At 45.2% G+C, this 14293-nt stretch overlaps 1 protein-coding gene and 1 long non-coding RNA gene across 6 annotated transcripts in view; one reads left to right on the top strand and one right to left on the bottom strand.

The window, feature by feature from the left end:
* Positions 1-8281: 8281 nt before the first annotated feature.
* On the bottom strand, positions 8282-14121 carry LOC136324369 (uncharacterized). 4 transcript variants are annotated; one of them, XR_010729079.1, is made up of 4 exons: positions 14006-14121; positions 12714-12818; positions 9288-9414; positions 8282-9179 (listed from the first exon to the last, which is right to left on the bottom strand). It is a non-coding gene; the product is annotated as an uncharacterized lncRNA (long non-coding RNA). The 4 variants fall into 4 exon arrangements; XR_010729080.1 differs by lacking the exon at positions 14006-14121 and adding an exon at positions 13105-13226 and having other exon boundaries at positions 9301-9452; XR_010729077.1 differs by lacking the exon at positions 14006-14121 and adding an exon at positions 13105-13226.
* Positions 14079-14293, top strand: part of TJP2 (tight junction protein 2) — a 140061-nt gene continuing 139846 nt past the window's right edge. The window contains exon 1 of one of the 2 annotated variants that reach the window (XM_066257132.1): positions 14079-14254. The gene's annotated coding sequence lies outside the window, so the exon portion shown is untranslated. The remainder of the gene's footprint in view (positions 14255-14293) is intronic. The other variant, XM_066257131.1, reaches the window with a different exon arrangement.

The raw sequence follows: 14293 nt of genomic DNA, 5'->3' as shown, positions 1-14293 counted from the left end.
ACTGGTCCTCGGCCAGGGATCAATAAACCAAAAAAAGTGTACATTTCAGATTATTTTTGTTCCTGTTCTTTTGCCTATGCATTTCAATTATGCAGAGTGGTAATCATAGTATGTTAATTTTTTATTCTGTCATTTACGTTTTATATAGCATTGTAAGTATTATCCACAAGCTCCATGAGGGCAAAACCTCCATTTTTTGTTCATTGTGGTTATCACCTGTGCTTGGCATGATAGAGTAAAGCTGGCTCCATAAATATTTGTCGACTGATTTAATATTACTACATCCTTCACAGCGAACATGTATATGCCCACATAATGTTCCCTTTAGTGAATATGATTTAATTTACTTAACTTTCCCTTAATTGTGGGGATATTTTCATTGTTTTCCGTTTTTACTCTTACGAATAATGTGTTGGTGAAATTTTTGTGTACATAGTTTTCTCCACATTTGTGCTATTGTCTTAAGATAGAGACTCTAGGGTAAAATGACAGGGTCAAATGATTTGGGCGTTTTTGGTAAGTCTTAATGCATTTTAAGAAAATGCTTTTTGAAAGACAGGAGCAGTTTACAATGGCAAAACCAATGTAGCAGGTTCATTCCTACTTGGTTTTTGCTGTTATTGGCAGAAAAGATATATTTTGCTCACTTTGTTAAAGATGGTGCTGCCCACATGGATGGGCATCGTCTAGGTGATAATATTAATTGCCTTCTTGCTTGCGAAGGGGCGTGGTTATGCTAGTATGTGTTAAGGGGAGGGCTTTCGTGCCAAAAATTTTAAAAGGAGGAGCAAGGAGGCCATTTGGAGAGAGATCTCATTGTTCCGAGAGAGTGGCCACGTTTTTGTAGGGCAGGGGTCGGGAACCTATGGCTCGTGAGCCAGATGTGGCTCTTTTGATGGCTGCATCTGGCTCACAGACAAATCTTTAATAACAATAATAATAACGTTAAAAATATAAAACATTCTCATGTATTACAATCCATTCATTTCCTACCGCTCATATTCATGGTTGTGGGTGGCTGGAGCCAATCACAGCTGTCCTCTGGGACAACACCAAATTTTTATTGGAAAATGCATAACGTACACGGGTCGTTGTATGGCTCTCACAGAATTACGTTTTAAAATATGTGGCGTTCATGGCTTTCTCAGCCAAAAAGATTCCCGACCCCTGTTGTAGGGAGTAGGAGCCCAGGCTGGAGCAGGGCAGAGAAGTCACATGGAGGAGGCAGCCAAAATGGCGGAATGGGGAGGAGAAACCAGTTCATGGAGGAGAAGAAGATGGGGAACAGAGGTGAATAAGACTGGTGAGATAGAAGCCTTTGATTCTAGGAAAACTCGGATGAGTCAGTGGCTTTGTGAGCCCTGAATGAGTGGGTTTTGGAGCCCAGTGTGTGTATTTACTCGCTTGCCAAGTGCGAGTTTAGAATAAAGGACAATGAAACACCAGTTTTCGGTTTTGTTGCTTCATTACCATTGGTCCAAATCAAACCTGAACCGGTGTTGGCCAGGCGGCTTTGATGGCAGCCACGGTTACTGGCCATACAGTTGTGCTTTTAAGTTGTTGCTTTTGATTTCAGTAGAAGAATCCCTTAATCAATTAGCATGCTCATATAACCTCAGTTTAATGTCACAGGCATACTATGCAAATAAGTACCCTGGCTGGCTGGCTCAATGTATAAAGCGTTGGCCTAGTATACAGATGTCCCAGGTTCAATCCCCAGTCAGGGCACATATGAGAAGTGACCATCTGCTTCTCTTCCCATCCCTCTCTTTTTTCTCTTCCTTCCCCTCCTGCAGCCAGTAGCCCAATTATTTCAAGCATTGGTCCCAGATGGGAGTTGCCAGGTGGATCCCAGTCAGGGCACATGTAGGAGCCTGTCTCTCTATCTCCCTTCTTCTCACTTAAAAAAAATGTACGCCCATTATTTCTGTCATGTCCCCAATACCCCCACTATTAATTACCCAATGCATAATAAGGACATATATAACTCAGCTGTATCTCAGCTTCTAACTTCTGTTAGTGGTTCATATATCATGGCATATATAATACTGGTTACAATTATTACAGAACTATTATTTTATTTATTTATTTTAATTCATTTTAGAGAGGAAAGGGAGAGACAGAGAGAGAGAGGGAGAGAAGAGAGACAGAGAGAAAGAAGGAGGAGGAGCTAGAAGCATCAACACCATTTTGAACTGACGACCTCAGCATTTCTAGGTCGACGCTTTATCCACTGCACCACCACAGGTCAGGCCCAGAACTATTATTTTATTGTCTAGAGTCTTTTAAGCATCATAATGAGAAAGATGACTTTTACATTAGACTCTCTTAAGTAATCATATCTTTGTTTTCTGCAAAGTTGTTCAATGAATTTATCTATATCCATATCTACATATACATATTTCTATCTCGATCTTTCTCCCTGAGAATTCATAGGCAGTCCAGGTCTAGGGAAACTATGCTTTTCATGTGTGTTTAAAATTAATATTCACCAGAGGCTTGACTAAAACTACAATGATCTTTGGACTGTTAACAAGTGATCAACACAGAACACTGTTTCTTTATGAGTTGTTTGCTGTCAAAGTCCAAGTAGGTAATGGTGTCGAGTGCCATAAAGCAGGCTGTTTGCTACTTACTTGAACTGATAGTTTCTCAGCAAAACTTCCAAAGCTTTGGCCAAAGAAAATGACTTTGGACGATAAAGCTTGTTTGGTTTTTGTTTGTTTGTTTGTTTTTTTAAGTGAGAGGATGGAAGATAGTGAGACAGACTCTCACATGCCCCCTGATCAGGATCCATCCGGCAACCCCCACCTGGGTCTGGGGACAATGCTCAAATCAGCTGAGCTATTCTCAGCTCCCAGGGTAGATACTCAAACCAATTGAGCCACTGGCTACAAGAGGAGAAGAGGGAAAGGGAGGGGAGAAAAGAAGATGGTCACTTTTCTTGTGTGCCCTAACCAGGAATCAAACCCAGGACATTCATACGCTGGGCTGATGCTCTATCCACTGAGCCAGCCAGCCAGGGCCTATAAAGGTTGTTAAAGGGAATCAAAGTAATTATCCCAGTGATTGCTGAGCATGGAGAAGGGAGCATCTTTGGCTACTCCTCTTGCCCTTCTTCTTAACACGATGACTGGTAGCTACAGGTGAGGTGCCACCTGTCCCATTTCTGCTTGGGGAGAAGATGAGGTTGCTACCTGCCTTGGCGCCGTGGAGAAGGGACCTGGGATTTAAATGGAAGAATCCCTTATTAATTAGCATGCTTATTGGGGGATCTCCACTGGACTGGTATGACTGGTGATGAGGCCAAAGTAAAGAGGGTTTTAAGAGCACTCAGTAGTCATGTGACCTATGCACCCACAACCAGAAGCACTGGAAAAGTGAAAGAAGCATGGGTAATGTTTTATTGATTAGTTGTATAGTGGGGCCAAAATACATTTAGCCCATCAGATGGGTATACTATTAAATTAAATGACATAAAAAGAATGTTTAGCCTGACCGGGCGGTGGTGCAGTGGATAGAGTGTCGGACTGGGATGTGGAGGACCCAGGTTCAAGACCCTAAGGTTGCCAGCTTAAGCGTGGGCTCATCTGGTTTGAGCAAAACTCACCAGCTTGAACCCAAGGTCGCTGGCTCAAGCAGGGGGTTACTCAGTCTGCTATAGCCCCACAGTCAAGGCACATATGAGAGAGCAATCAATGAACAACTAAAGTGCCACAATGAAAAACTGATGATTGATGCTTCTCATCTCTCTCCATTCCTGTCTGTCCCCTCTCTCTGACTCTCTCTCTGTCTCTGTAAAAAAAAAAAAAAAGGGCCTGACCTGTGGTGGCGCAGTGGGATAAAGCGTCGACCTGGAACACTGAGGTTGCCGGTTCGAAACCCTGGGCTTGCCTGGTCAAGGCACATATGGGAGTTGATGCTTCCAGCTCCTCCCCCTTCTCTCTCTCTCCCCTCTCTCTAAAAATCAATTAAAAAAAAAAAAGTTTATTCAGCCATTCTTTTTATGTCATTCAATTAAAAAAATTGTTTTTATATTCCAACACAGAATAAGTATATTCTTTTTTACTTATTGATTAATTGATTTTAGAGAGAGGGGAAGGACAAGAGAGAGAGTGAGAGAGGGGGAAAGAGAAACATCAATTTGTTGTTCCATTTATTTATGCATTCATTGGTTGATTCTTGTATGTGCCCTGACCAAGGATCAAACCTGCAACCTTGGCATATTGAGACAATGCTTTAATCAACTGAGCTACTCGTCCAGGGCTAGAAAGAAGCATTCTTGAACATATATTTTTTTAATACTTGTGTGAGTATTGAGGGTGAGGGATAGATATCTAGAAATGGAGTTGCTCGGTCAAAGAGTGAGGAGACTGAAGTTGAATACAGGGATCACACAGGCAGCCAGTAAAAAAGTCAAAATAGGAACAAGGCTCTTTCTGGGCCTCTGTGGTGCACCTATTACAGAGAAAGAAAGCACTTGTCTTATCAGGACAAGTGCCCCACTTTTTGACCCTTTCCCATCCTGTCTGTCCCGTCTGCAGGTGAAGCACAGTATCAATTTCAGAACCTCAGGACACAGAACACAAGAGCTCCCTGTCACAAGAGGCAGCAGAATAGGGCTTTGTCTCCCGAAGAGGCAAGATGGTTTCTATGGGACTGCTTTGGTGCCAGGGGCAGGGAGGAAGCTCTGCCTAGCTCTAGGTCAGAACCCGGAGTTCTTGCCTCATCTTTCACAGTACTGCCCCTGAGGCCCATGGAAGCGTCTTTTTATTTCTCTGAGCAGATTTTGAAATGCTTAGTCTTCAGCGTAGAAATGTTTATTAGTTACTAAAAATGCTGTTTTGCTGGTTACAGGAAAGCACAGACAAAGGACTACATACAGTCTGCACCAGAATGAAAAGATTGGGTGGGAAAACAAAGATAATGTCAGACACCAGCTATGCGGCCAGAGTTCCTTTCTTCCTACCTGAACACATTCAAAGATAATCCCAGACCCACGTTGTCTTTGAAGTGTTCATTTCACACAGAAAGAAATTAAACAGAGATATATATTTGTGTGTTTATGCATACATATATATAAAACAAATATGCCACCCAAACACATGTAAGTAGCAACCTCAACTTCATACACTAGATTAAATCAGTGACATGGATTAATATATAAAAATTTATTTATTTATTTATTTATTTATTTATTTATTGTCTGAGAGAGAGGACAGGGTGAGAGAGACATGAACATTGAGCTGCTCCCATATGTGCACTGACCAGGGAATCAAACCAGCAACCTCTGCGCCCCCAGATGAAGCTCCAAACAACTAAGCTATCTGGCCAGGGCTTAAGTTTTATTGATTTTTAGGAGACAGAGAGAGGAAGGGAGAGAAGGGGGAGGGGAAAGGGAAGCATTCGTTTGTTGTTCCACTCAGTCATGCATTCTTTAGTTGTTTCCAATGTGTAGCCTGACCAGGGATTGAACCTGCAACCTTGTTGTTTCGGGATGACACTCTTAATAGACTGAACTAACCAGCCAGGTAAAATTTTTTTCCTAATTTTTTCCTAATGTCAAGTTTCCTCAAATATCATGAGGCATGTTTTTTTATTTTTTATTTATTCATTTTTAGAGAGGAGAGGGAGAGAGAGAGAGAGAGCGAAGAGGGGGAGAAGCTGGAAACATCAACTCCCATATGTGCCTTGACCAGGCAAGCCCAGGGTTTCGAACCGGCAACCTCAGCATTTCCAGGTTGACACTTTATCCATTGCGCCACCACAGGTCAGGCTCCCCAAATATCTCATCATTTTTTTAGGCGCTAGTTGGTTTGAATAAGGACCGAAACCAGAAATACACACTGTATTTCACTGACACTACTTAAGTCTTCGAATCTATGGGTTTCTCGTCATTTCATTTTAAATGCATTGCTACTTGTTGAGGAAAGTGGGTATTTGTCTTTTTGTTTCCCACATTCTGGATTTTGTTGGTCATACCCCAGTAGTAGTGCTGTTTAACACATTCCTCTATTCCAACAGTTCCTATACACTGACAGTTGGATCTAGAGATTGATCAGACTCAGGTTTCCTTTCTTCTTCTTCTTCTTCTTTTTGGCAAGAATGTGTTATTTGTGGTGTTATGTACTTCCATCATATGGTACATAATGTCTGGTGATCTTTTTCTGTGATGTGTTAGTAGCCATCAATGACCACTCCTCCCTTGATCGTTATTTTATTAGGGTTTTAGAAAATGCTGATATTCAAATTTTATCATCCCTTATGTACTGGCTAGAATGATTTTCTCACCAACTATTCTGAGATAAAGTTTATACAGGCCTTAGCTTGGGTTTCCAGGGAAGCAGACCTTGAGACATGGGCTTTACTAAGGAAGTAGGGGGAGAATGCGGAGCAGGGAAGCAGAGAGAGCCAACTCAAGGGAGCCTCACCCAGTAGGCTCCTGCTTCAGGCACCTGATTGGTTGATTTTCTGAGAAGTGATATAGACTGAGTCTCAGGATAGTTCATCTTGGGGGGAAAGGGAAGAATATTTATCAGCTTCTATCTCCCATTGGTAGAAGTTAGAACATGAAGTATTTACTCACAGACTCTTCAGGGTGATGCGGCATGGGAAACTAAGTTTCCACGGATCCCCACACTGGCATTAACAGAGAAACACTGGGATGGGAGATAGGAAGTGATGAAACCAAAATATATCCGTGTTTGCGCTACCTGTCACTATTCAGTCAAATAAGTAGAGATGAGGGTTGAATCTACTTTATGGGTGTTTTATTCAGATGGCTGGTGATCTGAGAAGATGGGGGTTCTGTATCCAAAAACCATCTTAACACCTTGTCTCAGCCATCCTTGTATAGAAGGGTATGAAAGGGGTAGGTAAGAAGTTTGGAAATTAAGGAAAAATTAATTAGATAGAGTTAGATAGAGTTGCAGTCCAAGGATTTCTTCATCCCTGTCAGTGGGTGTTTTGTCCTTGGAGCATCAGGGCTTAGATACCGTTTGGATCTCCCAGGCCTGGGGCACAAAGGTGGATTGCTTATAGCCTAATGAAGTCACTTAGGCCCATTCATGTATCCAGTCCCTGGAACAAAGCTTTTTACTTTCATTAATTGTTCATCCTATTGATTATAATTAAAAGCTACTACTACTAAAGCCAAATTTCTAACTCTTGAGTTCCCCTATCATTCCTCACTAATTTTAACCATCTTATTCCTTAAAACAATTTTTTTGTGTGTGACAGAGAGAGAAACAGAGAGAGGGACAGAGGAACAGATAGGGACAGACAGACGGGAAGGGAGAGAGATGATGTAGGGCCTGTAGCCACGGCCACCATCACAGCCGCCTGGCCCGTGCGGGTTCTCATTGGATTCAGACAGACAGTAATGAAATAACGGAGCCAAAATTAGTGGCCATTACCTTTAATCCTAGCTTGCACCTGGTGAGCAAGAAATACACACAGTGGGAAAACACTTCCCTTTCCATTCAGGGCTCCCAAACCCACTGACTTATCCGAGTTTCCTAGAATCAACATTTTTTTTTACCTCACCACCCTTATTTACCTCTGTTCCTCATTTTCTTCTCTCTGCACAAATTGCCTTTTCCTTTAGCACTTTGCCATCTTGGCTGCTTCTCCTCTCCTCCACGTGGCCTTTCTCTGCTCTCCCCTCTAAGTGCTAATCTCAGGAACCGAGAGAGCAAGCTCCCGGTCTGCCCCATTTTATAGTGTAGAATTCAAAACCTTTAATCCAATATACAAACAAGGAAGTTTCTGATACAAAGTTACTTATCTGAGGCATAATGGGATTCCTCAGAAGAGTGCACCACCCCACATCATGCAACAGTCAAGGGTGTGGGGAAAAGCTTAGTCTTAAAACTAAACCTGAGGCTATAAGGACCCTGCCTGCTTACAGCCTGTCCCCCACACCCAGTGCAAACTATAAGCAAGCAAACATATATATCATATTTACAAACTTATTTGACCAACATTCTACCCCTTTTGCTTGCTTACAATCTAAAGCACAGGTATTTTGGTACAAGGAAATTAAGCACATTACACAAATTACAATAACAGCACAAATTATACAGTTTCAATAATTATAAGGTACATTTCAGCAGTCTTTGAGCACTTTGTCAAAAGCACAAAATGTCCTTGGCCTTTTTTTTAGCCATTTGAAAAGCTTCCTGGGGCAGGGGAAGGGCCTCCAGCAAAGCTGCCTCCCACCCCCATCAGGGTATTTCACATTGTCCAAAATTCATAAGTCCATCCAACAAAGGAGCCAGTGCCCATTCTGGTCATAGTCCAGTAATCAGTCCACGCACATGGGGCCTCAGCCTCCCTCCCATCCCTGCCATCCTGGCAGATCTTACACTGTCCCAAAGAGGAGCACATGGCAATGGCAGTCAGCATTTCCATCTCTGCTCTAGAGAGCATGATGGCATTCACCCCTATGTCCCAAAATCGCAGACCTACCAGCGGCGTAGTAGGTACTCCTTGCTGCTGGGCTCTCACCTTCTGGAGACTGCAGATTGCAACTCCAGCCCAATTCTCCTCATCCTCCAAAGAGGAACTGAAAACACCAGTTCCTGCCGCTGGGCATGAGCCCTGGGCTGTCACTGCCTTCTGCTCCATGGGCCTTGCAGCCCCTGCCCTGGCCTCAGCCCTGGCCTCCTGCCACTGTTGGCTCTCCACAATGTCCAGGGCAAGCTGCAACTCATGAACTTGTGATTTCTCTTCCAGCAGCTGCTCCATTTCTAAGTGAATTTCACGAACCCAGTCGGCCTTCTCCGGTGCTTGCTCCAGCTCCAGGGTCAGCATTTTTTTTCTTCCACGTTTGCTTCACCTTCTTCCACTGCTCAGTTTGCAGGTCCCAGGCAGCCTCTTCCACAGAGCTCTTGGTTTCCTCATGCATGGCTATAAAAGTCAGCCAGCCTACGGCCCCCAAAAGGACAGCCATGGGGAAACATAACAGCAGCCAGTCCTCTACTCCACTCTTCAAAGGTGGTGGTGGCTTAATACCAATCTGTATCGAATCCTGCTGATTATGCCAAATGTAGGGCCAGTAGCCACGGCCACCATCACAGCCACCTGGCCAACGCAGGTTCGCATTTGATTCAGACAGATGGTAATAAAACAACAGAGCCAAGAACTGGTGGACCATTAGCTTTAATCCTAGCTTGCACCTGGCGGGTAAGAAATACACACAGTGGATAAACACTTCCCTTTCCATTCAGGGCTCCCAAAGCCACTGACTTATTCGAGTTTTCTTAGAATCAAAGTTTCTACCTTACCAGCCTTATTCACCTCGATTCCCCATCTCTCTGCACAAACTGGCTTCTCCTTCAGCACTCCGCCATCTTGGCTGCTTCTCCTCTCCTCCACGTGGCCTTTCTCTGCTCTTCTCCAGCATGGGCTCCTCTAACCCATTTTATAGTGTATAAATCAAAACCTTTAATCTAATATATAAACAAGAAGTCTCTGATACAAAGTCACTTATCTGAAGCATAATGGGATTCCTCATGAGAGTGCACCACCCCCTATCATGCAACAGTCCAGGGTGAGGGGGAAAGGCTTAGTCTTAAAACTAAGACTTAGGCTATAAGGACCCTGCCTGATTACAGCCTGTTCCCCATACCCAGTGCAAACTATAAGTGAACAAAGATATATATCATATTTACAAACTTATTTGACCAACAAATGAAAAGCATCAATTCTTTGTTGTGACACCTTTTAGTTGTTTATTGATTGCTTTCTCATATGTGCCTTGACCAAGGAGCTACAACAGACCGAGTAACCCCTTGCTCAAGATAGCGATCTTGGGCTCAAGCCAGAGACCTTGGGCTTCAAGCCAGTGACCTCTGGGCTCAAGCCAGTGACCATGGGGTCATGTCTATGATCCCACCTCTCAAGCCAGCGACCCCGTGCTCAAGCCGGATGAGCCTGTACTCAAGCCAGCGACCTTGGGGTTTTGAACCTGGATCCTTGCGTCCCAGTCCAATGCTCTATCTACTGCACCACCGCCTGGTCAGGCTAACCATCTTATTTCTATGAGTTTAGTTTCATATGGAAGCAATCATGTTGGTCCTGAGGTCAGCGGTGGTATCATTTCTCTGATTTTGCTGCTTTTCTGGGCCTGGAGCTGAAAAGCAACTGAGGCCTAGATGTTATCCCTAGGGTATTCTCTGCCACTCCTCCCCTTCACTTTCTGCTAAAGGGGTCTAATCAGCATGACCAGCAATGTGCTAGTGGAGGAAAAGTTACCCTGAGGGTGAGGTCCTTATTTCCCCAGAGTTGCCCATTGCTAGGTACCTGAGGCTTTCTGCCCTGGTGACCTTCTGTGCTTGGAGGATAGTCCTTACTCTGCTCATGTCTGTTTAACTGCCTACCACAATAAGGCTATTTCAGGTTGTTCCTGCGTGAAGTTAAGCCACGTAGAATTTGTTGCAGTGGCTACCTACTAGATTGATCATTATTTGATGGGCATTTTGAGTTAAACAGACTGTTGGGCAAATGAGTTTGTAAGATTTGTAATTTTTGAGTCTGTTCACTTTTATTGTTAAAAAATGGCGCTGGGCAGCCAAGTGTGTGCTTGCCCTCAGAGCAGGGCAGTTAATTGCAAATTGTGGGTTGCATTCCTGCTTGGGAGGGGCCATTGTTTTGCTAATGTTTGCTAGAGAAGGGGTCTTTGTGGGCCCAGCCAGTTTTGCAGAGAGAGCAGAGAATGCAGAGTGCTGAAGAAGACAGTTTTGCAGAAAGACAGAAGGTGTGAGGATGTGGAACCAGAGCTGAGTGACTTTGCGAGCTCCCCTGAGACTGGTGGGGACCTTGATTCTAGGAGGAACTGAGAAGATTCTCCTGGTTGTGGAACTGGAGAATGCGTGAGGGCTTTGGGAGCCCTGAATGAAAGGGAAGTGTTTTTCCTGCCTGTTTGCTTGTCCGCTGGTGCAAGACTTTAAGAAAGGAATGGCCCACCATTTTTTGACTCCACTGTTTCTTTACAGGATCTTTGTAGCCTGGGGCTTGGTTTTGGGACTAAGCCTTTTCCTTTCTGATGTGGGATGGTACAATCCCATCATGCCTCAGATAAGTGACTTTGTATTAGAGCAGGGGTCCCCAAACTTTTTACACAGGGGGCCAATTCACTGTCCCTCAGACCGTTGGAGGGCCGGACTATAAAAAAAACTATGAACAGGCCCTGGCCGGTTGGCTCAGCGGTAGAGCGTCGGCCTAGCGTGCGGAGGACCCGGGTTCGATTCCCGGCCAGGGCACACAGGAGAAGCGCCCATTTGCTTCTCCACCCCTCCGCCGCGCTTTCCTCTCTGTCTCTCTCTTCCCCTCCTGCAGCCAGGGCTCCATTGGAGCGGGGATGGCCCGGGCGCTGGGGATGGCTCTGTGGCCTCTGCCTCAGGCACTAGAGTAGCTCTGGTCGCAACATGGCAACGCCCAGGATGGGCAGAGCATTGCCCCCTGGTGGGCAGAGCCTCGCCCCTGGTGGGCGTGCCGGGTGGATCCCAGTCGGGTGCATGCGGGAGTCTGTCTGACTGTCTCTCCCTGTTTCCAGCTTCAGAAAAATGGGAAAAAAAAAACCAAAAACAAACTATGAACAAATTCCTATGCACACTGCACATATCTTATTTTAAAGTAAAAAAACAAAACGGGAACAAATACAATATTTAAAATAAAGAACAAGTAAATTTAAATCAACAATCTCACCAATATTTCAATGGGAACTATGCTCCTCTCACTGACCACCAATGAAAGAGATGCCCTTCCAGAAGTGCGACGGGGGCCGAATAAATGGCCTCAGGGGGCCGCATGTGGTCCGCGGGCCATAGTTTGGGGACCCCTGTATTAGAGACTTCCTTGTTTGTATATTAGATTAAGGGTTTTGGTTTCTACACTATAAAGTGGGGCAGACCGGGAGCTTGTTCTCTCTGGGTTCCTCAGATTAGCATTAAAGGAGAAAGCAGAGAAGGGAGCAGATAAAGGCCACGTGGAGGAGAGGAGAAGCAGCCAAGATGGCAGAATGCTGAGGGGAAAGCGAGTTTGTGCAGAGAAAAGGAGATGGGGAACAGAGGTGAATAAGTCTGGTGAGCTAGAAATCTTTGATTCTAGGAAACTTGGATAAGTCAGTAGCTTTGTGAGCACTGAATGAGTGGGTTTTGGAGCCCAGTGTGTGTTTTACTTGCCCGCCGGGAGCAAGCTAGGATTAAAGATGATGGCCCACCAATTCTTGGCTCCGTTGTTTCATTACCGTCTGTCTGAATCTAATGTGAACCTGCATGGGCCAGGAGGCTGTGATAGTGGCTGTGGATACTGGTCCTACAGATGGGTAAGCCACCAAATTGATAACTACATTTATTTGTTGAATTTTGCTTTCTACATCATTGATTTTTTTTCCATAATTATGTATAATTTACACCATTCCAAAATCACATCTACAAAACCAGATATGGTCAGAGAACTTGAGCTTCTGCCTTTGTGTTTTTCACTTTTTCCCTGGCTTTTAATTTATCCTTTCATTAAAAAGAAAATTAAAAAAATAAAGAAATAAAAAAATAAAATAAGCAAACGCATGCATGTGTTCCTGCTATCTTAGGTAAACAGTGGCATACCATATACACCTTCACTCACTAGTACTTTGTTTCTGACAAACTACTGTTCATATTTTAAAAATACTGTACTGTCAAAAAAAAACAACCCTGTACTGTACTCACTTCTTAGAATAATTTGTTGATAGGTGTCCTCAGAAGTCTAAAGTAAAGGAACCTGAGTTTTCTAAGAGGCACTCTTATTCATTCCATTACTTCTGGCAAAGGCTCCTGTAGGGAGGAGGGAAGGAAGGTTTGGCAGTCATCAACAAAGCTGACTAGAATGAATGAGGGCATGACCTTGCTAGGAATTTTTCTTACTGTGGTAAAATATACATAACTTAAAATTGACCACTTTAACCGTTTTTTAACCATTCAGTGGCAGTTAAGTACATTCACGTTGTTCTGCAGCCAACACCACCATCCATCTCCAGAACTTTTTCATCATGGGCACGCATTAAACAACTCCTCATCACCTTACCAGGATTTTTAACAAGACTAAGGTGAACCTCCTTACCAGGTGTAGGCTTGGACACTAGAAAGATTCTCCCTTAGCTGAGCAGGGGTTCTGGTTGTGACTAAGCTGGCTCTCGGGTTAGCACTCCCGCCCTCACCTATTGTCCCAGCGGGAGGAACCGGTATTTCCGGATTGGGGCCTCAGGCCCTGTGATCCCGGCTAAGGGAGAGGTTGGTGGGGGAGGGGAACAGAAGGAGATCACAAAAGTTTAACTTTCCACCAATTTTAGCCTGCTTCCCACCCACCCCCGCTGACAAAACAAAGACCCCTACACCACACAACCATCCCTCCGTTGTGTTTTTGAGAGAAAACGAATGGGGAGAAGTGGGAAACATTAACTCGTAATAGTTGATTCTCCTGTGTGCCTCAACTCAGCAAGCCCAGGGTTTCAAACCAGCGACCTCAGCTGTTTCAGGTCCCGGGCTTTATCCACTACGTCACCACAGGTCAGACCCTCCGTAGTGTTTTCTAGTGCGGGGGCTATCCCTTTACAATTGCACAACCCTGAGTAGGATGAGAAATCCGACTTGGGGCACGAGTTAAGGAAGAACCACAGAACATTCCGCTCGCCCTGGGCGGGAAGAAAGCACAGCGCAGTTTTTGCAGAGCAGGAAAGAGGCAGGGCAGTGGGCGCGCTGGCTGGAGTGACTACGCGGTCCCTGCAGTCGCAGCTCCTGCCCTGCCGCTGGGTGGCGTGTGTGAGTATGAAGTACCCCCTCCGTGTTTACCGACACCCCAAAGTAACGCTACAATAAGCTGCCTCCCCTTTCTCCGGGTCTCGAGGAAGCAGGTGACAGCCGCTGGCCAACCTGGTTCCCTTCGAGCTGCCGCTCTTTGGCTCGCTTCCGCGCAACTCCCTCTGCTCCCCACCTTGGATATATTTATTTTATTTCTCCCAAACCTCCAAACAGGAAATAGCTTGAGTCACAATAATACACAGGAGCGGCGGCGGAATCCACTTGCGCCCGCCCATTCCTGGGCAGCCTCCTGCTCTCCGTCTCGGGCCGAGGACCCACCAGCGACGCGCGCGCGGAGCGCAAGGGACAGCTGCCCAGCAGCTGGCGCCGCGTAGGAGCGCGCCCAAGTGCCGACGAGAGCCACCCGCTGCGCCCGGCTCCGGCGACCTCGGCCGGCCGCCACCCGCCTCCAGGCGAGTACTGCACCCTCCGCCTTATCCCTCCCTAGCCCA

The sequence above is a fragment of the Saccopteryx bilineata genome, chromosome 2 (genome assembly GCF_036850765.1).
Source record: "Saccopteryx bilineata isolate mSacBil1 chromosome 2, mSacBil1_pri_phased_curated, whole genome shotgun sequence".
Classification (NCBI taxonomy): Eukaryota; Metazoa; Chordata; class Mammalia; order Chiroptera; family Emballonuridae; genus Saccopteryx; species Saccopteryx bilineata.
This window is presented reverse-complemented; position numbering and strand designations above follow the sequence as displayed.